Source organism: Somniosus microcephalus, unplaced genomic scaffold (genome assembly GCF_052327205.1).
Source record: "Somniosus microcephalus isolate GS21.2 unplaced genomic scaffold, FLI_Smic_1.0 unresolved_chr1, whole genome shotgun sequence".
Taxonomy (NCBI): domain Eukaryota; kingdom Metazoa; phylum Chordata; class Chondrichthyes; order Squaliformes; family Somniosidae; genus Somniosus; species Somniosus microcephalus.
Window position 1 is genome coordinate 102,910,587 of NW_028225179.1, and position 26,611 is coordinate 102,937,197.

The 26,611-nt window shown below is 43.0% G+C and overlaps 1 pseudogene; it reads right to left on the reverse strand.

The window, feature by feature from the left end:
* Window positions 1-21,851: 21,851 nt before the first annotated feature.
* On the reverse strand, window positions 21,852-26,312 carry LOC147095670 (uncharacterized; annotated as a pseudogene).
* Window positions 26,313-26,611: the final 299 nt, after the last annotated feature.

Here is a 26,611-nt window from a genome sequence, read left to right on the forward strand (position 1 = left end):
GGTCAAGGACTTTGTGACACTGATTTGATGTAAAGACCAAGAAGATTGGATGTGACTGTAATTTTGATACGTATGTATAGTTTATTAATCTGATCTGTAGGGGCGTACAACGCAGATCACGGATTGTCACAGGAGTTTAGATTGTTTTAAGTGAACCATTTAAGCTGCTAAAATGGTTGCTAGCACCAGTAAGCCACCCGAGAAAGGCACGTCAGCAGCCTTTATGTTAAAGAACTGTGGTCAATCATCCATTGATCACCTACCAAATTGGTCCAAATGGACTGTAAATAAGACTAGACCCTTTCCCTCAGATGGTTCATTTAACATAGAAAGAATTACTTGCCTCAAGGAATGTTTAACGGACAAGAGAGAAATAGAGAACAGCCAGATAAAAAGACTGCCTCTATGTTTGTTGAGTCAGAAGAAAAAAAAAAATTAATTACCCCGAAGAAACACCTTTCTCCTCTATTATGGTAGGATAACAAGGTAGCTATAGAAGGATGAATAGAGGGGAATATAGAGGAAGACATGGTAGAGTAAGAGGGTATGGACGATCTGGTAATTGTTACAATTGCGGACAATCCGGATATTGGGCAAACCAATGCCCTGCAAAAAATCGTCAGAACAAACCTCCAATAATGGACCTCCGTTAGAGAATAAAGGTCCTAATTTCACTGTCCATAACCCTTTTTTGGACCAGTCAGGAGGTTACCCTACAAACGGACAGGGATTTAGGAGAAATAGAGATCAGAATTACTGACTGACACCAGCAGCCCCAGGCGCCATAGACCACCAAATGCCCGTTGTTTCTTTAAATTCATGCAGCGAACCTGAAATTAAAATGCAAATAGCTGGGAGACCTATGTCATTTTAGTAGATACAGGAGCAACCTTTTCGGTGTTAGGGAAAGGATATTCTGAAGGAATGCCTATTAATGGGAAAAAGACCCCGATAGCTGGATTGGCTGGAATACTACAACGCTTGAATCAATCGACTCCCCTCACAGTAAAAGTAGAAGAATTTGAGGAAGAACACTCCTTTCTGTTATCAGGAGATGTCTCTATGAATTTATGTGGAAGAGACTTGCTGTGCAAAATGAATGCTACAATTATTTGCTCCCCATCAGGAGTAACGGTAGAAATCCAAGTAGATAAGGCATATGCGTACCCAGTAACAGAAATAAAACATCCTGTTCTTTACGCATGGGAAATTGCCGACCCAAGTTTGAGTCCCAAACTTGTCAGTCTGTTAGGAGCGTGGGGATTCGTTACAAGCTCCATAAAACAATACCAGGAATCCCTGAAACTAGGGAAATGGCATTCAAAATTGCCCTGCACGGCCTGCTATGACAGAACAGGACAAGATTATCAGCCGTTTTTAAATTTAAAATACCTCCTAACTATTAGACTGCACAGCCCTATAAAGCTACAATTAATCCAGCTGCACCATTACCCAAAAGGTCACAGTATCCATTGTCAGAGAAAGCAGAAAAAGGAATTGAGCCAGTGATGGAATCATTGTTTAAACAGGGAGTTAACGCCGGATAGAATAAAGGTCGTTTGCAACATATCGTTGCCAAAAACTAAAAGAGAAATGAAGCATTTTCTAGGAATGACTGGCTATTGTAGACAATGGATATTGAACTATTCAGAAATAACCAGAAATGAGCATGACAAATTTGGAAAATTCGCGGTTACCTGACTTCCTCGGGAACCCAGATTAAAAATGCACAAGAAGTGCAAAATCTTTTACTAGCTATTCAGAGACGTAAACAGATTGCAATTATTAAGTGCCAAGCGCACACGGGGCATTTGGACAAGGTTGCGCTTGGAAACGCTGCTGCAGATAGCGCTGCTAAGTCAATAGCTATATCAAGTACTGAACGACAAGTTTCAGCCTTCCCTGTTAGGGAAAATCCAGAGATACCGCAGCCCCCGTCCTTAGATGATGTGCTGACCCATCAAGATAGGGCCAGTTCTGATGAAGTAAAGGAATGGGTTGTTAATCATTGTTTTAAAAACACTGACGGCTTATGGGTTCATCATGACGGCCGCATGGTGGCACCCAAATCATTACTATCACCAATTGCCCGATGTGTTCATAAATTCACCCATGCGGGCAAAGGGGGGATGGCGGACTATATCCTCAAAACCTGGTATGCACCAGGAATCTCAAAGTTGGCAAAACAAATATGTGAAAATTGTACTATCTGCCAGACCATGAATGCAGGGAAAATAAAGAAGGTACAGCCCGCATCCCACCCAACCCCCATGGGCCCTTTTATACACTTGCAAATGGATTTTATTGAACTACCTGTGTGCATGAGCTTTAAATATGTATTAGTTATTGTTGATATGTTTGTAAGATGGATTGAAGCGTTTCCTTGTAGAAAGAGTGACGCCACCATTGTTGCTAAATGTTTATTGAAGGACATTGTGCCGCGCTTTGGGATACCAGCAAAACTGTCAAGTGACAATGGGTCCCATTTTATGGGAACAGTGATTAAGGAACTATGCAAAGCCTTACAGATTAATCAACACCTCCATTGCAGTTATCATCCACAGTCGGCTGGACTAGTGGAAAGATATAACGGGATGCTGAAAAACAAGCTTGCAAAACTGTGTAAGAAACTGGATTTAAATGGGTTGATTTGTTACCCATAGCTTTAATGACAATGCGGTCTGCTACCAACAGAACTATAGGATTGTCGCCTCACGAGATCGTCATGGGAAGACCAAAAAGATTGCCCTTTTCGGCACCTTTAACAGCTAAACAAATGGACATCCATAAAATGGAGGAACATATGTTGAGTTATTGCATTGCACTAACCAAATGCATTTCTAGTTTCCATCAACAGGTGAAGGAAGCCCAGGTCGATCCTGCTGAAGGAAAGTGCCATACTTTCGAGCCAGGAGATAACGTCTACATAAAAATCTTCAAGCGAAAGAATGGCCTTCAACCCAGATTTGAGGGACCCTTCCAAGTACTCCTGACCACAAACACCGCTGTAAAAGTAAAGGAGCGACCAACATGGATACACGCGTCCCATTGTAAGAAGGCATCAGTTGAAGACGATACACTGCCAAGATGAACTGGATTTGGACTCTAATAAGACTGTTCCCTTTGTTAACGATAATTGAAACTGCCATATTGATTTACCAGATCCCCTGAAGGGCAAACCATGCATAGAAGAATGTGTACTTTTAAACAGTGATTTCTTTTATATTATATGCTATAACGAGACTATGAAGGTTCAGCTTCAGGATCACACTATGCAGGTACCCCCGTATCAACCCCTGAGTCTTAGGATTAGGCAGGATAAGATAGTAGAAGAAGATAGATGGAGTAAGTGCAAATGTAACTACACTTTGACGAAAACTACTATTAAACCACCGGGCACAGTCGAATGGCCCTATTGGGGACGGTGGAACCTGTCCACATTACAAAATTTGACTAGTAAAAAAATCTGGAAAGGAGAACAAGGAATAGGAATGATGCACCAGATATGGAACAAATTTGAAGCCTATAATAACACCGATTTCATCTGTGGGCATAGAGCATACCCTTGGTTACCACAAAATTGGACTGGGTCATGTTACTTGGGATATGTAGTGCCCTATATACATCATATTTCATCTTTGGATAGCCACCCTGGGACATGAGCAAAACGAGCCATTACAGAAACTGAAAGGTGCTTTGCTATAGCATTTCCCTGGTATGGAACAGAGAAGCTAGCAAGAGAATCTATAAACATGGCAGCAGTGTTGGAACAAATAGCCAATGATACTGCTGATGAAACGCAGAAATGGTGGCTTTGCGCACTGTTGCTTTACAAAACCGCATGGCTCTGGACTATTTGTTGGCAAAAGAAGGGGGTACATGTGCAATCATAAAAACCGAATGTTGCACCTATATCCCAGATAGCTCAGAGAATATCACCAACCTGGTAAACCACATAAAGGAGGCTGTAGAGAAACTACGTCAACCTGAACCGTGGTCCATGTGGGATTGGATTTCAGGATGGGGAGGAGCACTAGGAAAGCAAATTTTGGAAGCCTTAATCGCAATTGTAATGATAATAATTTTAATTAGTTTATTGATTGGTTGTTTAAAATTATTGTGTACAAAAGTCCTTTCCTTATTAACGTCAACTCCTCCAGTACCAATGATGTCTGAATATGAGGATATTAAGGGTGAGACCTTTGATGCAGAGTTTCTTAAACTTAGCGAAATAGATTGTCCTTAGAAAGGACAAAAGGGGGGAATGAGGAAATCTACATGATATAAGGGGTTAATTTCAAGTGCTTGCTGGGTAAAAGTTTTCAGACTTGACACAGGTAAAGAGTCGATGTGTAACTAGAGCTATTGCACGTACCTGGATTACAGCCAAGAACAGATGTCTGCCCACCTAATGAGAATGTAGAAGTGAAACAATGGGTTTCGTTTCTGAAATACCCAGTGACCTAATAATTTGTTAGATCTAGTCTCCAGATACATGATTAAGATTAAGGAGGACCTCCGGTTACACAATTCATATCCTGTTATATCTTAACAGTTGACTTATGTGTCCAGGATCCTTCTGTCAATATGTCATAAGACCTAATGATTAATCTAAAATGTATCCTGATTGAGGAACAAAGGAATGTCAATTAAACTTGTTTGTTACACTGTATAAATATGGAATGCTTACGCTGTATCATTGGAATAGTAGCCTCACCCCTTGAGTAGAGGTGCTGATTCCCCTTGCAAGAGAAAATAAAAGGCCTGTCCCTCTGACGAATCCAAGTGTGTCTTGAGTCATTACCCAGAGCTAAGAAATAAGGCACTTCTACAATTCCCAGCGTGAAGACCGCTTTTTGTCCTCCAACTCCTTAGAATTTGACAGACATAAACTCTCATAGGCCTTCCAAACAACTACTGAGATGGTTATCCTCATTTATATTTCTCACTCCCAGTATGTGTCAGACCAGACGCTCTCTCCTTCCCCTCCTCCCAACGCCTGTTGATGCTGAAATCCAACATCTCAGTATATCTGCAGGACTGCTCAGCTATATACAACTGAGTATCTCACGTTCAGTGTGTATCTGTGAACGCTTTCGATCTAACGTGGACAATGGAGCCTTCTTACATTGATATTGGCCCATATTTTGCGACCCCCACGGGTGAGCACACGCCTGTAGAAGCATCGCAAGTGCTGGATTTTGGCATGCGATGGGCATATGCTGAAACTCCACACTTGCGACTTGTCAAAAATCAGATCAGCCTTTTTCCTCAACTGAGGATTCCCCTCTACTGTGGTTGACATGGCCCTTGACCGTGTCTGTTCTAATTCCCGCACCTCTGCTCTCACCCTACCCCTTCCCTCCTGGAACCTGTTAGGGTTCCCCTTGTCCTCACCTTTCACCCCACCAGCCTCCACATTCAACGGATCATCCTCCACCATTTGCAACACCTCCCGCGTGAAGCCATCACCAAACATAGCTTCCCCTCACCTCCCCTTTCAGCATTCCGAAGGAGCCGCTCCCTCCCCGAAACCCTGGTCCACTCCTCTATCACCCCCAACAAGCCTTCGACCAGCATCTTCCCACGCAAGCACAGGAGATGCAGCACATGCCCTTTTACCTCCACCCGTCCCACTGTCCAGGGCCCCAAACAATCCTTCCAGGTGAAACAACGATTTACTTGTACTTCTTGCAAGTTTGTATACTGTATTCACTGATCACGATGCGGTCTCCTCTACATTTTGGAAACCAAATGCAGATTGTGTGACCCCTTTGCGGAACACTTCAGTTCAGTTCGTAAGAGTGACCCCGAGCTTTTCACTTTAATTCTCCACTCCACTGCCACTGTGACCTCTCCGTCCTCGGCCTCTAACACTGTTCCAAGGAAGTTCAATGTAAGCTCGAGGAACAACACCTCATCTTTCGATTAGGCAATTTAGAGCCTTCTGGACTCAACATCGAGTTCAATAATTTTAGACCATAAATTCTGCCCCTATCCTTCTTTTCCATTTATTTTATTTATTATACATTTTCCCTCTCTCCCACATGGCAGCTGTCTTTCAGTCTGCCAGTGCCATTTACACTTCATCTAGAGCCATCTTTTGCTTCTCAACTTGTCCCATTACCATCTCCTTTTTCCTTGCACCATCTCTTAATCGCTCTAATTTCTCTTAATCTCTCTTGCCTTCCATTCTATCATAGATCTTTTCTTCTTTCATCCCCTCCCCCCTTTCGCTGCCCCTGCACTTGCTTAAAAACCTGTTCTATCTCCAGTTGTTTCCAGTTCTGAAGAAGGGTCATCGACCTGAAACGTTAATTCTGCTTCTCTTTCCACAGATGCTGCCTGACCTGCTGAGTATTTCCAGCATTTTCTGTTTCTGTGTCAAAAGTCATATTGACAGATCCTCCACATGCGCAGGAGAGGTAGCACAGCTGGCAAAGACTTGCGAGAATTTGACAACTACTGCATTTCAGCTATGTACATAACAGCTGTGACAGACACAGGCAGACATGCAGCCTGCATTCTATCTGAAGATAACAGGGCACGGGGGGGGAGCTGTGAAACGGGACATTTTTAGCTGTGAAAGTGAACAAAGTTCCTTGTACATTGCGTGATTGTAAGTTTTTAACAAATTTACTTTGTTAAATATTTAATTGGTTTGGATGTTTTTGGAGGAGTGCAGGTAATTTAAAGAGGAACTCTCTTTGTGGGCAAGGTAAGCATTCTATTCAATTAGATTTCATTTTTTAAAATTTCAAAATTACTTTTTTTAAATGATTTATTCCACACTTACTAATATTAAATTAATTATGCCAGAATATATGAATTATTTAAATGTTAAATTATTTATGACGTTTAAAACTGTTATGTATGACTTTGTGAAAATTTTAAAGTTCTTAGAAATTCATCTCGGGTGGTGATATTCATCAGGTGGGTATGACGGCTTCCCGATCCAATACCGCCCGTTTCGCACCACAGTCTGACGTGAATTGCTACCCACTCACTTTATTAAAATGACTTTTACTACTCTTTCCATTTTTCCCTACATGTACTTCATCTGTTTAAAGAGGAAGCCTGTGAGGGAGAAACATGCCTCTTGCGAATGTTGCCCAGATGCTCTGTGTGATTCTGGCACATAGAATCGAAAACGCCAGGGAACAACAAAGAAGACTGAGGAATCATCACCGTCGCCTGACCAGGTGGAACTACTGCCCACCCCAGAGAGTGTAGAGGGAGAGGCTGACACTTGAAATGCTGTCGGAGGAGTTGTGTGTGTGGAGGCTGCACTTTAGTAAAGAGGCAATCGGTCGACTAGGTGACATGTTAAAGGACGACCCTAAAACACTCTCGAAGGCCTGCACTGCCTTGACAGTGTCCATGAAGGTAACCACAGCATTCCACTTCTTTGCATGTGGATAATTTCAGTCCGGCACTGGTGACGTTTCAAACATCACCCAGAATGCAGCGAGGGCCTGTATTCACCAGGTCACAGTTGCCATTTTCCTCAGGGCTTCAGAGTTGATAGACTTCGACTAGTCCACTCGGCAGCAAAAGGAGAGGGCCCTTGCATTTTATAGGATTGCTGGCTTCCCCAAATTGATTGGGCCCATCGATGGAACTCATGTTGCATTGAAGTCACCAATTGATGCACCTGTGACATACATCAAGAGGACGGGGTTTCATTCACTAAATGTTATGATAGTCTGTGACGCACAACTCAGGCTCCTAAAGGTGAATGCAGATCACCGGGGAATTGCTCATGATTCCTTCGTCCTCCGTCACTCGGACTTATATGGTGCCCTCAACACATTGCCTCCAGGATCAGCATGGGTGTTGGGCGACATGAGCGGCTTGCTAAAACTCTGGCTGATGACATCTTAGCGCAGGATGAATAATGAGGCTCAGGGGTGTTACAAGCAAACACAGGTGTCCACATGGCAAGTGGTGGACAGGACAATCGGGCATCTGAAATCACTCTTCCGAGGCCTGGACAGGTCAGGAGGGACCTGGCAGTACTATCCTCTGAAAGAGTAAAGGATTGTGGAGGCCTGTTGCGCTTTGCAGTACTTTGCCCTGCTGGAAGGGCTGACCGTTAACCCTGCAGACGGACTCTGCTGAAATGGAGGACAAGGACGAGCCAATGTGCCTGTGGCCTGGCCTGATTTGGAGAATCCAAGTGCTGCTGAAAGCAAGGCTGCCAGGGAACAGTTAGTAGCCAATACATTTACGAGGTGATGAGAGTGTCGCCTTGCACCTCCCCCTCCCCCTCGCCCAGAAAAGAACACACACAATTTAAAGTGAAACACTGGACTTTTATTGCAGCATCGAAGAGTTTTGAGGTAATGTTTGGTTGTTCGAAGTCTTTAAATACAAATTGTTTGCTTGCTATTTTCTACCTTGTAAACATTTGCAAAGATAAATTGTTTGATAAAAAATGTAAATGAATTAAAGTGACTTTTGGGTTTCTTAGAGCAATAAAGACATTCAAGATGTAAACTAGCTATTTTCTACTTTTAAACAGTTGTAATGTTCAATTGGTCGTTAATAAAAAAAGTTGAAAAACATTTTAAAGTGATGACAGGCTACACATATGAAACGAAATGATTAAATACACTAGCAGTCACAAATATAAATTACAAGAAATAATACAACGCCAACATTTAAATAATATCAAACACTTAAGAATTGGCAGATATACTGCCTCGCATCTGTGCCTGAGGGTACCGTTTTACTCTAAATTGAAAACAGAAATGAAAATGATACTTCAGTTTTTCCTGCAGAGACCACCAACCCAGCCACCCACCTGCTTTGGAAACAGGACCAGATGCTGCTTGGAGGCAGGGTATTGTTCACTAATTGAAATTTCACACCTCTAACCTGTGAAGTACACATAAGATGTTTACAAATACAATCTATGACACAGGCGTGCTCATATTCCAGTCCCTACGGGTGGGTACGTGCTGTGTATCCACCTGTAGGGACATCGGAAATGCCGTTTTCAGGCATGCACAGTGCATGTGCTGATAAACAACATTTCCGATTGTCAAGAATGCTCCTGACAGACCAGATGCCTGCCCCAGAGAAGGGCATCTGTGGGCGGATAGTTCTGCTTTCTGGAGACTCTCCGCCCGCTGATAACCCTTAGAATTCTTAAGCCTGGTAAGGCCTGCTTTTACCACATTAAGAGTTGAAAAAGTAAAAAAAAGGTTTTTCAGTCATTTATCATTTTAGCATACTTTAAAAAAAAGTAAGCTTAATTTTAGCCCCGTAAAAAACTTTAATTCTTTTTTACAAAAAATAATATTTTTGTTTAAAATATTAAATTTATTGTAATTTCAACTAATTTTAAATTTTTTTAATGTATTTAAAATTTTACTATATTTTTTCATTGAACTCCATTCATATATTTGACAGGTCTCTCTGTCAAGTGTATGAAGTAAGATTCCCTTCTTCTATAGGCTGGCCTGGCCCACGTGGTCCCACGGACGCTTGAGAACTGCATGTGCCCCTGGGATATGTAGTCTCTGCGCACTTTGAGTTTGGAGAAGCCCAGGATCGGAAGTGTAGTCGCTCTGGGAGCCCTCAGGTATGTTCGTAGATGTTTCCACATCAGAGGCCTCTGCATGCAGGAGGCCTCCGATAGGAAAATGCGGCCCATTGCCTTTTATGACTAGCTCAGATGCCTGGATTATGAAGTCACTTTACAACAGCTATGCAACTAAACATGTTTTAAAATAGTAAAGTGAAATTTTAACAAATTTTACAGTTGACATTTCTAATAAATTACAAACCTTTACAGATTGCATCAAATCATTCAATTTTTTGTGGCATTTGTCCCGATGTCCATGGAATGGTGGAGTTAGAACGAACAGCCAGGGGAACTTCTTTCCAAACCGTTTTTGCGTGGCGCTCTGGACTTTTCCGTCCCAATGATCTTAAGGCGCCATGCCTCAACCTCATTGAGGAGCGTGCTGATGTCATCGTCAGTAAAATTCTGAGCTCTTTTCATTTTCAAGACTGTGCTTGCTCCTTCCATTTCACTTTGTGGTTTCATTAAAACTCTTTAGATTGCTTTAAAACAGTTTAAAATTCTTGAAATCCATGTAAAAGTATTTCTAAAAGTTTAGACATATTATTAAAAATTAAAAAGAAAGTACTTACCATAAACATTAACAGTTACGTTCAATGGCGAAGGCTCTGGAGAGGTATAAAACATCGGTGGCTTGGCCTGTGCAAATATCAATTATGCTGAGCTCCCTTCATCATCCAATTATGCTTGATCCTTCCATTTCACTTTGCTGTTTAATTAAAATTAATGAAAATTATTTCAAGGGTTTTAAAACTCTTTAGATTGCTTTAAAACTTTCAGCACTCCATTCTCTCAGATCCAATCCCGACATTGTCATTAAAGCTGCTGATAAGGGTGATGCTGTTGTTGTTTGGCGAACCGAACTCTACTTAGTGGACACTGAACGCCAACTCTCCGACACCTGCTCCTACCTGCGCCTGGACCATGACCACACCACCGAACACCAAGCCACCGTTTCCGAGATTGTCACTGACCTCATCTCCTCTGGAGATCTTTCCCACACGCCCGCCAACTTCATAGTTTACCAACCCCGCAGAGCCATCTTCTTCTTCCTAAAGATCCACAAACAGGACTGCCGTGGTAGATTCATCGTTTCAGCCTGTTCTTGCCCCACATGGCAGCTGTCTTCCTATCTCGACTCTATTTTTTCTCCCCTTGTCCAGTCTCTTCCCACCTACAGCCGCAACACTTCCGATGCCCTCCGCCACTTTAACAGTTTCCAGTTTCCTGGCCCCAACCACCTCCTTTTCACTATGGACGCACAATCCCTCTACAAAACCACCTGCCACCAGGATGGCCTGAGGGCGCTCCACTTCTTCCTTAAACAGACACAACCAGTCCCCATCCACCACCTCCCTCCTCTGCCTGGCTGAACTTGTTCTCAAAATGAACAACTTCTCCCTTGACCCAACTGAATTCCTCCAAATTAAAGCTGTTGCTATGGGAACCCGCATGTGTCCTAGAAATGCCTGCCTTTTCGTGGGATATGTGGAACACTCTTTGTTCCAGTCCTACTCGGGTCCCCTCCCTCACCACTTTTTCCGGTAGATTGATGACTGCATCAGTGCCATTTCCTGCTCTCGCCCTGAACTAGATAATTTAATTCACTTTGCTTCCAATTTCCACCCGTCCCTCACCTGCACATGGTCCATCTCTGACTCTTCCCTTCCCTTCCTCAACTTCTGCGTCTCCATCTCTGGGGATAAGTTATTGACAAATATTCACTACAAGCCCACTGACTCCCACAGCTACCTGGACTTCACGTCCTCCCACCCCGCCTCCTGTAAGGACTCTATTCCATTCTCCCAGTTTCTCCATCTCTGCCACACCTGCTGTGATGATGCCACCTTCCATACCAGTGCTTCTGACATGTCTTCCTTGACAGTGTCCATTCTATCTCACGCACTTCTGCCCTCACCCCTAACCCTCCCTCCCGGAACCATGACAGAGTTTCACTTGTCCTCACCTTTCAACCCACTAGCCTGCACATTCAACGGATCATCCTCCGCCATTTTTGCCACCTCCAGCGTGATCCGACCACCAAACGCTTCTTCTCCTCACTTCCCCTTTCAGCATTTATTAGGGACTGCTCCCTCTGTGACACCATAGTCCACACCTCTATCACCCCCAACACCCCTTCCCCTCCGTCCGGCACATTCCTGTGCAAGTGCAGGAGATGCAACACATGCCCTTATACCTCCCCCCTTCCCACTGTCCTGGGCACCAAACACCCCTTCCAGTTGAAACAGCATTTTACTTGTACTTCTTGCAATTTAGTATCCTGTATTCGCTGCTCACTTGTGGTCTCCTCTACATTGGGGAGACCAAACGCAGATTGGATGTCTGCTTATCGGAACACCTCCGTTCAGTCAGTAAGGGTGACCCCGAGCTTCCGGTTGCCTGTCACTTTAATTCACCACCCCATTCCCACTCAGACATCGCCGTCCTTGGCCTCTTGCATTGTTCCACGGAAGCTCAGCATAAGCTCGAGGAACAGCACCTCATCTTTCGATTATGCACTTTACAGCCTTCTGGACTCAACATAGGGTTCAACAATTTCAGATCATACCCACGGCCCCTATCATATATATATATATATCCACATTCTTTGTCTGTTTTTTTTCTTATCATCCACATGGCAGCTGTCTTTCATTCTGCCAGCGCAATTTACACTTCATCTAGAGCCATCCTTTGTTTCTTGACCTGTCCCTTTACCAAAACCTTTTGCCTTGAATATCTCTTAATGTCTCTTAACATCTTCTGCCTTCTATACTATCACAGACCTTCCCTTTTGTTCTTTCATTCTCCCCTTTTCCCAGCCTCTACACTTGCTTAAAAAGCTGTTCCATTTACTGCTTTCTTCTAGTTCTGACAAAAAGTCATCGACCTGAAACATTAACTATGTTTCTCTCTTCACAGATGCTGCCTGGCCTGCTGAGTATCTCCAGCATTCTCTGTTTTTATTTCAAAAATTGACAAGTCTTGTGGGCGGGTCACACCTACGAATGGAGGTCGAGGTTCCGCTCACGCTGCACTCCTGGGTGGAGTAACATCATACGCTGCCCTGGAGTCCTCAGGATGAAAGCGCAACTCTCCATGCATGCAGAGACTGAAGGTAGGTGCAGATCGTATTTGCTGGTCGAAGGCTTCCGTCCACGCAAAGCCTGTGATCGGAACTTCAGGCCCAATATTATTACACTGACAGAAGGAGCAGTGATGCAGCCATATACAGCTAAAGGTCAAAATTAACTGAATATATGTGGCTTACTCTGAACACCAACTTTTGGAAGAATACGGTAGTATATGCTTTCTATCTGTATGATTATTACCGACTGTCATGTTTATGGAGTGAAGTGATGCTGATTGTCAGTGTTATGGACACACAGATATTCTGCTTTCAAAATGAGGTCCTATTTAGCCCTGAGAGAAAGCTCAATTGATAAAAGTGCATACACATTCAGCATCAGTTAAAGTCATTTGAACAAACAGATTAAGCCGAGCCGTATTTGCTCCTACTGATCAGGGAGCAGGACATTTCACATTCCAAAAAAAATCGAAATATTACTTTGATAATGAAGTAAAATAAAATATTTTACAGTAAAGGTACAGACTCCTGAAGCTGAGGACATTCAATTTTAGGTTCATGGAATGCTTTTGATGAAATAACTGCATTACAGTCATAGACTCAGTGTCATAACGGCACAGAAGGAGGCCATTCGGCCCATTGAACCCGTGCCAGCTCACTGTAGCACAATCCAGTCAGTCCCATTCCCCCGCTCGATCCCCGTAGCCCTGTAAGTTTATTTCCCTCAAGTGCCTATCCAGTCCCCACTTGAAAACATTGAGTGTCTCCGCTTCCACCACTATCATCGGCAGCGAGCTCCAGGTCCTCACCACTCGCTGCGTAAAAAAGTATTTCCTCTACATCCCCACTGTATCTTTTGCCCAGAACCTAAAATCTGTGTCCCTAGTCCTTGTACCACCAACCAGTGGGAACAGCCTTTCCCTGTCTAGCCTATCCAAACCCGTTATAATCTTGTACACCTCTATCAAATGACCCCTAATCCTCCTTTGCTCAAATGAAAATAAATCCAGCTTCTCCAACCTGTTCTTGTAGCTAAGATCCCCCATCCCCGGAACCATTCAGGTAAATCTCCTCTGTACCCATTCAAGTGCCTTCACATCCTTCCTAAAGCGTGGTGACCAGATAGGACGCAATAGTCCAGTTGTGGTCTAAACAGCGCTTTATAAAGCTTCAGCATAAATGATCTACTTCTGTACTCAATTCTCTACCTCTGAAGCCCAAGATCCGATATGCTTTGCTAACCACTCTCTCAATATGCCCCACCACCCTCAGGGACATATGCACATTAACTCCCAGGTCCCTCTGTCCCAGCACAGTCTTTAAAACTGTGCCATTAAGTGTATGTTGCCTCTCCCTGTTCCTTCTGCCAATATGCATTACATGACACTTCTCGGAATAAAATTCCAGTGCCACTTGTCTGCCCATTCTCCTAGCCTTTTTATGTCCCGTTGCAGTCAATTGGTATCATCCTCACTGTTTGCCACACCCCCAAGTTTGGTGGCATCGGCAAATTTTGATATTCTGCTCTGTATTCCAATATCCAGGTCATTTATATATATCAAAAAAAGCAGTGGTCCCAGCACTGACCCTTGGGGAACACCACTGTCTACCATCCTCCAGTCTGAAAAACTCGCAGCTTACTGCCCTTAAACCAATTCATTATTCAGGCTGCCACTGACCTAAGTATTCCATGAGCCTCACTTTTGTTAACCAGCCTTCTATGTGGTACTTCATCAGAAGCATTTCTGAATTCCATGTAGACAGCATCCATTGTATTCCCTTCATCAATCCTCCCTGTTACAACAACAAAAAATGTAATTACATTAGTCAAGCTCGATCTGCATTTTACAAATCCGTGTTGGCCAGCCTTAATTAGGTTAATCCTCTCCAAGTGCCCGTTAATTTTTATCCTTGATTATTGTTTCTAAAACATTACCCACCACTGATGTTAAACTGACCAGCCTGTAGTTACTAGCATTTTCCTTACATGCTTTCTTGAACAATTGTGTCACATTTGCCTCTTTCTAATCCTCAAGCACCTCACCCGAATCTAGGGAAGATAGGAAAATTATGGCAAGCCCTTCTGCTATCTCCTCCCCAATTCCCTTAGCAACCTGGGGTGCAAACAATCTGACCAGGCGACTAATCCACTTTAAGAATACCCAGTCTTTCTAGTACATCCTGTCTATCATTTATTACCCCTTCCATTGATCCTACCTTTTCCAATTCTACCGATATTTTGTCAGCATCCACCTCCTTAGTAAGCAGCGATAAAAATACCCATTGAGTATTCTAGCCTTGCCCTGCACCTCTAAGCATATATCTCCATCTTTGTACCAAATAGGCGTCACCCCGCCTCTGACTACCCGCTTACTGTTTATATGCTGGTAGAAGATTTTTGGATATTACCGCATTAGTGTTAAATTAGCACCATATACATTATAGGTGCATCATCATTTTTATTTTTAAATTTATTTTCCATATAATATCAATATAAGGTGGTGCCCATTAGATCGAAGAACGTTCACAGATACACACAGAAAGTGAGATAGTCAGTTGTATACAGCTGAGCAACCCCGCGGATATGCTGAGAAGTTGGATTTCATCAATAACAGGCGTTGGGTGGAGGGGAAAGTGACAGGGTCTGGTCCGATATATACCAGGTGTGAGTAAGATAAATGTGGATAACCATCTCACTAACTGTTTGGAAGCGCTATGGGAGATTATGGCCGTCAGATTCTAAGACTTTGGAGACTTCACGCTGACAGTGTAGTCGGAATTGGGAGCGAAACACGGTTATGCCCCTCAGATCAATGGCAAGCAGAACTGCCTGAAACTCAGTTATCTTAAATATATGGCACATTCCCCTAACGCTCATCACCCTTTTCAATATTTCAACATTAGGACAATGAAGAATTTTGATGTGACTGGTGGGGAACCGCATGGATCGGTCCAAGGACCCCATATATATAAATGATGTAGACGAGGGAACTAGATGTAATATCTCCAAGTTTGCAGATGGCACAAAGCTGGGTGGGCGTGTGTGCTGTGAGGTGGATGCAGTGAAACTCCAGTATGATTTGGACAGGTTGGGTAATTGAGCAGTTGCATGGCAGATGCAGTATAATGTGGATAATTGCGAGGTTATACACTGTGGTGGCAAAAACAGGAAGGCAGATTATTATCTGAATTGCAATAGATTGGGAAAAGGGGAAGTGCAATGAGACGTGGGTGTCCTTGTGCACCAGTCGCTGAAGGTAAGCATGCAGGTGCAGCAGGCGGTTAAGAAGGCAATTGGTATGTTGGCCTTCATAGCGAGAGGATTCGAGTACAGGAGCAAGGATATTTTGCGGCAGTTGTACAGGGCCTTGGTGAGACCACAGCTTGAGTATTGTGTGCAGTTTTAGTCGCCTTATCTGAGGAAGGATGTTCTTGCCATGAAGGGAGTGCAGCGAAGATTCACCAGACTGATACCTGGGATGGCAGGAATGACGTATGATGAGAGATTGGGTCGATTGTGTTTGTATTCGCTAGTGTTTAGAAGAATGTGAGGGGATCACATTGAAACTTATAAAATTCTAACAGGACTAGACAGACTAGATGCAGGAAGGATGTTCCCGATGGTGGGTGAGTCCAGAACCAGGGGTCACAGTCTAAGGATAAGGGGCAAGCCATTTAGAACTGAGATGAGAAGGAATTTCTTCACCCAGAGAGTGGTGAACCTGTGGACTTCTCTGCCACAGAAGGCCGTTGAGGCCAATTCATTAAATGTATTCAAGAAGGAGTTAGATTTATTTCTTAATGCTAAAGGGGTCAAGGGATATGGGGAGAAAGCAGGGACAGGTTACTGAATTTGGATGATCAGCCATGATCTGATTAAATGACAGAACAGGCTCGAGAGGCCGAATGGCCAACTCCTGCTCCTATCTTCTATGTTTTATGTTTCTATGTATCTTAAAATTATGACGTACCATCAGATTGTTCCCCAAAGGGATTACGATTGTCACAGCAGCAGGTTCTGAGATTGGATGGGAGCAGTTGGGGAGGTTGGGTGGCGAGAAGAGCTGCAAGTTTTGTATATGAAAGTTGGGTTGCCCACTTTATACTGCTTGAATGTTATTTGCATTATCTTTCCAAAAGTCCTATCCAAACATTTTCCCGAAAGTTACATCCTCAGTTGTAACTGAGGTCGCTGATCCCAGTCAGGGCAGCGATTTCAGACATTACAATTCGCCTCAGATCCCTTCCATTATTTTGGGAAATGACTCTGCTTCCCTCTCCGAATTCATATTAGCAGCCCCTCATACAGTGTGCATGTTGGGAAAGTTCGATGGGATGTGTTTTGCGTGATTCTGTAACAAAATGAGACGTTTATGTGTTTTAAGTTGCATGATTTGAAATAGGACGGGTAATATGACTTATACATAGATTGAGCAAACTGCATCATTATCAGAATTCCACTGATGACTTGACAGTGATGACGTGAACTGAGCAGATCTGTCATTCTGAGAAAAAAGAAACAGCGAATCTGACGGGGTTTGTTTGCTTTGTTTGTGCCTTTGTTTGGAAATAAATTTAAGGGGGAAATGATGTTTAGTGAAGTGATCAGCCTAGTTGTGAAGCGAATGAACATGGACTGAGAACGAATGTAGCTGGCAGTTTTAATCTCTCTAATTGTGGATCACTTCAGGCAACTTTAAGTGGAAGGAACGAATACATTTAAGATTGCCTCAATAGCTAGGGGTCGGTTGACCTCCCATTTTGTTGACTTCAAAGTAATTTCTGATGCCGGATTAATTTCTACTGTAACAACAAGTCTAAGCTTCGCCTTGTCTTTCGTGCTGACTGGAGATCTTAAATCTGGGTTTACATAGAATTACATAGAATATGCAGCACATAATAAGCTATTCAGTCATACCAGTCCATGTCGGCGTTAATGCTCCACTCGAGCCTCCTCTCATCCTGCCCCATTTACAAGCATCAGCCTCACCATTTATATCCTTCTCCTTCATATGCTTAGCTAGCTTTCCCTAAAATGCACCTATACTATTCACCTTCAGTAATTCCGGTGATAGCGAGTTCCTTATTCTCACCACTTTCTGGCTAAAGAAGTTACTTCTGAATTCCTTAGTGTATTTCTTGGTGACGGCCTTTAGTTTTCCCACAAGTGGTAACTCTCCATATCTACTGTATCAAAATATTTCATAATTTCAAAGCCCTCTATTAAGTAATTCCTCGTGCTTCTCGTTTCAAGAGAAAGGAGACGCAGCCTGTTCATCCTTTCCTGATCTGTATATCCTCGCTGTTCTGGTATCATCCTAGTAATGTTTTTTTCCACCCTCTCCAGTGCCTCTATATCCTTTTTTTATAACATGACGACCAAAACTATACACAGCACTCCAATTGTGGTCTAATCATGGTTCAATACAAGTTGAGCATAACTTCTCCAGTTTTCAATTACATCCCCCTAGAAATAAACCCTACTGATTGGTTTGATTTTGTTACGGCCTTATTGACCTGTGTCGCAACTCTTAATGGCTTGTGCATTTGTATTCCCAGATTCCTTTGCTCCCCTACGCCATTTAGATTCTTATTTTCCAAATAATATGCAGCTGCTAATTCTTCTAACCAAAATGTAATGGCCCAGAAATTCTGGTCCCCACAGGTGAGTACGCGTTGTGTACTCACCCGTAGGGCCAACAAAAGTGCCGGGTTCACGCATGCACTGCGCATGCGCTGGAAACCAGAATTTCCAGTCCCTTGAAGGAAGGTGTTCACAGGTCAAACGCGAGCACAGGAGAGTCAGCGCATTGACCTGGAAGTTCCACTTTTTTTACAGGTTTCCCCGTGCGGGTAAGTCTCAGTCCCTAGCAGCTGCGTGTGGAGAAAGCAGGCACAAGACCTGCTTTTATCAAGGTAAGAGGTGAATTAAGTAAAAGTGAAACATTCTTTCCACAGATTTATCATTTTTAAATACTTTAAAGAAAGAAAAATTTATTTTTAGCCCTGTTAAAAACTTTAATTATTTTTTACAAAAATTTAAATTTTTATTTAAATTAGTTAATTTATATAATTTATAGTTATATTTAAAATGTGGTTCCTTTTTTAATTTATTTGAACTTTTACTTTGGTTTTGGGGCCAATCTCTATTCATAGATTTGACACGTCTTCCTGTCAAATCTATGAATGGAGTTTCCCTGCTCTGATTCGCTCCCCCGGCCCACATGATCCCAGGGGACGCTGCAAACTAACTGCGCCCCTGGGATACGCGGGGCACTGCACACCGGCAGCTGGAGGAGGCCCAGGATCGGAATCCCATGCCGGCCCACAGCACCACGGCAGGTGTGCTATGTAACTGCAGGTCGGGGGCTTGCGCCCGCAGGAAGCCTCAACCCAAATTTCTGGGCCAATACAGCACACTTACCTATGTTAAAATAAATTTGCCAAATGAATGGCAATTCTGCAAATTGGTAAATGTCTTCTTGTATTTTATTGCAGTTCCCCACAGAATTGGCTACCTCCTCGCCACCACCACCCAACCCCCCGCAATTTGGTGCCCTCTGCAAATTTAGAAATTGTGCTTATGATTCCAATGTCTAAATTGTTAATATAAATTGTGAACACAAGTGGTAAATTCGCAACTTGGGAATAAAAAGGCAGGATCAGCAGGACCTATTCACTGTAAGAATCAAACGCAAGTGGGATCATTTACAAAATTAATCCATTGATAAAAATAGCTGGCTGCTTCAACATGTGTTACTGACGGGAGTAGGGGTTTTGGGCTATGTTAAGGAAAGAAGTGTTGGGTTTAGATCAGTGAAAACAACAGATATGTTTGCCTAATTGATTTTATTTTGGATCTGAAAAATCTTGTGTGTGTTTTGCGATCCACTTTCGCCTGACTTACCTTGTCAGCAAAAGTAAATAATACCCCAAGAACCTTTCATCTTCTACAATATGACATCGAATATGGGGAACAGATAGATGCTTCCATATCCTTTACCGCTTCCTGTTTGTAGAATAACAACAGAAAATGTTGGAAATACACAGCAGACCAGACAGCATCCGTGGAGAGAGAAACAGAGTTAATGTTTCAGGTCTTGGACCCTTCATCGGAACTGGAAAAAGCTGGAGATGTAATAGATATTAAGCAGGTGCAGAGACAGGGGGGCGGGTTAGGAGCAGAGGAAGGAATTGAAAGAACACCCTGTACTTTTGTAAGAGGCAGGAAAGATAAAATGTTGCAAATGGAATGGCAAAAATCATACTGCATGAAAAATGGGAGCAGGGATAATTATCTGAAATTGTTAAACTCAATGTTGAGTCTGGCAGGCTGCAAAGTGCCCAATCGAAAGATGAGGTGCTGTTCCTCGAGCTTACTTTGAGCTTCATTGGAACAATTTAATAGGCCGAGGACAGAGAGATCGGAGTGGGAGTGAAGCAGTGAATTAAAGTGACAGGCGATCGGAAGCTCAGGGTCACCCTTACGGACTGAACGGAGGTGTTCCGCAAAGCGGTCGCCCAATCTGCGTTTGGTCTCCCCAATGTAGAGGAGACCACATTGTGAGCAGCAAATACAGTATATTAAATTGCAAGAAGTACAAGTAAATCGCTGTATCATCTGGAAGGAGTGTTTGGGGCCCTGGACAGTGGGAAGTGAGGAGGTAAAAGGGCATGTGTTGCAAATCCTGCGCTTGCACGGGAAGGCGCCAGGTGAAGCAGAAGGGCTGTTGGGGGTGACTGAGGAGTGGACTAGAGTTTCACGGTCCCTTCTGAATGCTGAAAGGGGAGGTGAGGGGAAGATGTGTTTGGTGGTGGGATCACGTTGGAGGTGACGGAAATGGTGGAGGATGATTCGCTAAATGTGAAGGCTGGTGGGGTGAAAGGGGAGAAAAAGGGGAACCCTATCGTGGTTCTGGGAGGGAGGGGAAGGGGTGAGAGCAGAAGTGTGGGAAATAGAATGTCCACAGTCAAGGGCGTGTTAACCACGGTAGAGGGGATTCCTCTGTTGAGGAAAAAGGAAGACATGCATCTGACATGTCTTCCTTTTTCCTCAACCGAGGATTCCCCTCTACCGTGTTTGACATGGCCCCTGACCGTGTCCATTCTGTTTCCCGCACTTCTGCTCTCACCCATTCCCCTCCCTCCCAAAACCACAATAGGGTTCCCCTTGTTCTCACCTTTCACCCCACCAGCCTTCACATTCAATGGATCATCCTCTGCCATTTGCACCACCTCCAACGTGATCCCACCACCAAACACATCTTCCCCTCACCTCCGCTTTCAGCATTCAGAAGGGACCGCTCCCTCCGCGACACCCTGGTCCACTCCTCAATCTCCCCCAACAGCCCTTCTCCTTCACCTGGCACCTTCCTGTGCAAGCACAGGAGATGCAACACATGCCCTTTTACCTCCTCCCTTCCCACTGTCCAGGGCCCCAAACACCCCTTCCAGGTGAAACAGCGATTTACTTGTACTTCTTGCAATTTAATATATTGTATTTGCTGCTCATGATGCGGTCTCCTCTACATTGGGGAGACCAAACTCAGATTGGGCGACTGCTTTGCAGAACACCTCCGTTCAATCTGTAAGGGTGACCCTGAGCTTCTGGTCGCCTGTCACTTTAATTCACTGCTTCACTCCCACTCTGATATCTCTCTCCTCGGCCTATTACATTATTCCAATGAAACTCAACATAAGCTCGAGGAACAGCACCTCATCTTTCGATTGGGCACTTTGCAGCCTGCCGGACTCAACATTGAGTTCAACAATTTCAGATAATTATCCTTGCCCCCATTGTTCATGCACTTTGATTTTTGCCATTCCCATTTGCAACATTTTATCTTTCCTGCCTCTTACAAATGTACAGGGTGTTCTTTCAATTCCTTCCTCCCCTCCTCACCACCCCTGTCTCTGCACCTGCTTAATATCTATTACATCTCCAGCTTTTTCCAGTTCTGATGAAGGGTCCCAGACCTGAAACGTTAACTCTGTTTCTCTCTCCACGGATGCTGCCTGGCCTGCTGAGTATTTCCAGTATTTTCTGTTGTTGCTTCAGATTTCCAGCATCCACAGTATTTTGCTAATATATTCCTATTTGTAGATGTCAGTTGAACACTTTCTGCTCGCTTCCGATTCATGGAAATGCAATTTAGTTCTATGAAGCCATTTAACTTATTTGATTAAATTTGTAATGAGAGCCAGGGGATGCTTAATTACACTCTTTAATTCCTCTCTGAATTTGATCTGGGACACTGCATAAATAAACGTGTTTGTGCAATAACTCAAAGACATAAGCATATAGCCGGATTGTTCCGCAATGGTGAAAGAATCGTTATAATTTGCTTCTAAAAACTGAATGTCTGTAAATTGCACATATATAAAAATTATGAAATTTATCATCCATAATATTTTAAAATTGCCCGATATAGTGAGCAGTAACATCATGGATTTCCTTCGATTCTCCATCTCTGGATCAGTGTGATTCTGGACATTGTTGTTTCCTCGGAGACTACTCCTCACTCTATTGGGCAGTACAATGTGCCTGATGGTCAGTGCATTGAGCAGCAAGATCAAAACAAATGGTGCAAATGTGGATATAATAGTTTCAAACCACAAAAATGCTACCCATATGGCTAATGTGTAGAAGCTTGATTTTACATAGCAGGACCATGGTTCATTGTTAATTATTTCCCGAGGTTCAAGTATAAAGTAGATTGGAACATTTTCTAAAAGGCTTAAGGAACACACCACTGCAATAACACAGCCGCTGTTTTTTCGGTGCAATATTTTGTTCGCAACTTTTGGTAACAAATAACGACAAATCGATCAAAGGTGACAGCCACCGTTAGCCAGACAGAGCAGTCAATGTTAACATAAAACAGGGCGATACTGAAACTACAAATCGGAGTATAGTTCAGGAATGAATAAGGGAAATAAGCATCGTTAATCTGATATAGAATTACATTAAATATCAGGATCATTAGATCAGCTGCTGCCATGTCCACCAGATAATGGATGATGCATTTGGAGAGGCCGCACTTTCCACAGGAGAGAATGACAATTGTCACCAAATTAGCTGCAAAAAAGAAGGAATTAAATTAATAACTCTTCTTACTCTGAGAGAATGAACAGTCGAGAATTCTTTGTTTGAAATTCATGGAATATTTTCGCATCACTCAAATCTCTCTCTCTTTATTTCCTCCAAAAGATCAGATGAGCCTAGTTATTATAAAATGATGCATTTCTTTATGCATACATGTCGCTAACTTATTCTGAGTTACTTCAAAAAAAATGCTGCAGTGAATGACGTGATTGGATTTTCAACTTGTCACCGGACCGAAAATGGGCTTTTCCGACTGGCGGCCATCATTGAATCTGCCCGATTTTCATTTTCATTCACTTCAACAGAAAGGAAATTCCGGCAATGTGCAAAAAATCCAAAAGGGCGGCTGATTTGCTTATCACTGTCCCTCCATACACATCATGGGGTAGCTTTCCATCTGTCTTTCCTGGTGTAAATCGGTGTTGCGGATCCACTAACAGATAATAGCAGGCAGGCGTACCGCAACACCAGACTGAAGCAAAGCATTCGACTGAAAATGTACTCAGTATCTCATTTCAAATATCCTCAATTATAATGCATTGTAGGATTCAGTGTGATAACACGATTCTGATTGCAATATTGTTTCGTTTTGTCTTCTGGAAGCAGGTGCTTTTCCTCAGCAAATGACGAGCAAAGGGAATTTCTCAGTGATACATTGTTTCATGTGCACAATATAATGACAAACATTTAATTATGGATTGTGTCCCAACTATGTACCACCTGAATCGCTTACGAATCAAAGTAACTGGTTAAATGACCAGCGATACGTGGGGACTGAGGATGGGCAGAGGGAATCGTATGATATATTAAATATTATTAGAAATGTGGACGCTGGTTTGACTCAGATGCAAATGTTTAAAGCACATTTGAATTTTAGTTCCTTAATAATGTTCAATAGCTATTAATATCAAGCGGGGCTATGGAACCAATGACTGTGCCTTGCAAACAGGACCAGGATTGTCTTGGGTGGTAATTCGCAGGCCTCCCTTTATCTTCCCGCTCGATGTCCAGTTTCTTAGACCAATGGAGCTGAATGTTGGGAGGGGCAGATAACAGGCAGCCTGTGCCATTCCGCCCAAGAATTTCTGCTGCTGCTACATGAGAAACTCTCCTTAAATAATTTCTCAACAATTATCCTAAATATATTTTAAGCTGTATATTAGAATCCAGGTATAATTATTGCCATAAGCAAAAACTGTGGATCCCAGAAATCTGAAATAAAAGCAGAAAATGCTGCTGTGGAGAGAGAAAGAGAATTAATGTTTCAGGCCCATCAACGTCCGACAAACCAATTTTTGTCCCCCATTTGACGAGATAAAGCGGTTCTTTGGCGTCCAATCTGAGAGGAATAATGTAAAGAGCAATAGCTCTTGTCTCAGATCCAAATCCCTGTTAAAGGTGGAAACGTAAGCTTTGGGCACTTTAGCTGTATAAACATAGCATTGGAAATCCCTGTGACTTTATGGACATCTTATATAATTAACATATCCCAAATTATCTATCGTCCATCTGTGCTTGATGTGTGATGCGGTATTACCCTTTCCTCCAGTTTTCATAACTAATAAACGTTTTTGAAAAAAAACTACCAACAGATAAATTGAAGTCTATTATGGATTTGAATCATTTATCTCTTCGTTTATCGAAACGAACAAGAGGACCAGTAAAGACGGTAATTTTCACCTTTACCACCTGGAGTACAATGTGAAGAACGGGTGACCTGCCCATTGTAAAGCCCGCCCGACCATCATCCCATTGTTGATGGTGGAAATGACCCCTGCATCAGGGGTTTCATGTTTGCAGCACCACTATTGAATACAATAACTGGCGAGGGATCTGTCGATCTCCTGTGGTAAATTCAACTCTTTATATGGTTTCTCCTGGATTACAAAGACTTTTTATCGAAGCCTTGGTGGATTTCGAGAGCTGACAAATTGAAATTCTGTTTCCGTCACTCTACTTTTACCATGCCTATTAAATTGGGATAGATTGCAGTCCTTATGTGTAGAAATAAAAATCTGTCAGCTCTGACCGTAGGTGTTAACAGAACCCTCCCAATTTTCTTCCATTGAAAGTAGTGGAGGACAATCTGCTGTTTTTAGGGAAGCCTATGCTGCGTGGAGGATTTGGCTTTTTGTGCTTGGCCCAGGTGAAGAAGAACACCCCGGATGCAAAGATTAATATCTATCCCATGGTTACCGGAGAATTCACCATTTGAATTTAGAATTACAACAGCGCAGCCATATCTGGACGTGCTTTAGTAACACTTGTCTCATTTTGCTGTGCGGCCTCAGAACTCTAACTGACTTCGGCTTAAAGCAACATAATAAATCGCACTGTTTCAGAATGAAGCACATCATGTTGCTGTATAAGCTCTATTGCCGAGTAGTAACAAGCGACCAGTGACCGGGCCTGGCACCAACACATACACCCATGGATTTCGATAGTCAGCAGCAGTGTTAAAACTCATTGCTCCTGTCGCAACTCGGAATATTAGTGAACATGGATGTGACATTGGTCTTGGGCAGTGGCGTAAAACTGGCGATAGCGAATTTGTGGCCCGTTTTGCACAAATTCCAATTCCATTGACTTCCTCCGCACTGCTCTGCACTCCACCATTGTGACTCCAAATGAATGGACAATTCGAGTTGCACCCAAATTGGTTTGGGACACAAGACATGCCAGATTTAGCAGTGAAATTGGTCTTCGCCAGTAGTGTGAAATGAGCTGATAGCGCACAGGCAGTCTGCTTTAAAATGCGCCTGATTTCCCATCCTTTGAGCTCATTCATAACGAACGTCAGACTGGGTGTAAAATGTGCTGCCCATTCCCTCTCAGCCCATCTCGCGCTGCAGCGGAAGACCAATTTCAGTGCCTGAGGCTTGGCTTTCAGCCTTGTTTACACACTGCTGGCCAGCTGCATGTGGCAGAGGGAGCCTGGAGCAGCTCCCGGGTGGGAAGCGTGGGGAATCAGTCAACGCCGATGCTGATCTGGCAGCCGGCTAGGTCTATGGGTGGGAGTCAAACCAGGGAGGCCACAATACACCAACATTTATTGTGGGCGCGGGAGGATCTGTTCTATTTCTCTTGGATTCACAAATATATAACAAAAATATCCTTTGCCTTTTCTTTAGCAGCCTTTGGGAGTCCCTTTCAGAATTATTGGTTTGTCTACTCGATCCAATACTAATACTTAGACCTGACAAAGAATTACAAGACTGTCTATCAAGGACAAGGAATTCCCACTAAATTGCAGAATTTTAATAGTCAGAGTAAACTGTGCTTCTTCTCAGGTTGGTACATTAACAATATGACAGAAACTTGGATCATTTCCAGTTATTTCTTTGATGTTGATAATCCGTGTCTGCAAATAAAGCACATCAAAACAACCGGATAATATCATTACACCGACAGCAGGAATAGTGAGACAGTGAAGCACTGTTAAAGATTATAAGTGGCTTACCAGGAAGACCAACTATTGCAAGAATAGGATAATAAATGTTTTCTTTCTGTATTATCACCAGCTGTCCCATGTTCGGAGAGAAGCAACGTTGCCAGTTAGTGCTGTGGACTCGCAGAACTTCTGCTTTCAAAGCAAACTCTTATTTATACCTGAGAGAAACCTCAAGTGACACATGAGCATTACATAATGGCTGGCAGTAGTTACAGTCATTTGAACAAACAGATTGAGGCGATTCATATTCACTGCTACTGATCAGAAATATTTTGCAATGATTTTGTCCACTGAAAGAATAAGGATTCTAGAATATTATTAACATCATACGTTAAAAAAAAAAATTTCGACATCTCCATTGCTTCAGTCATGGCAAAA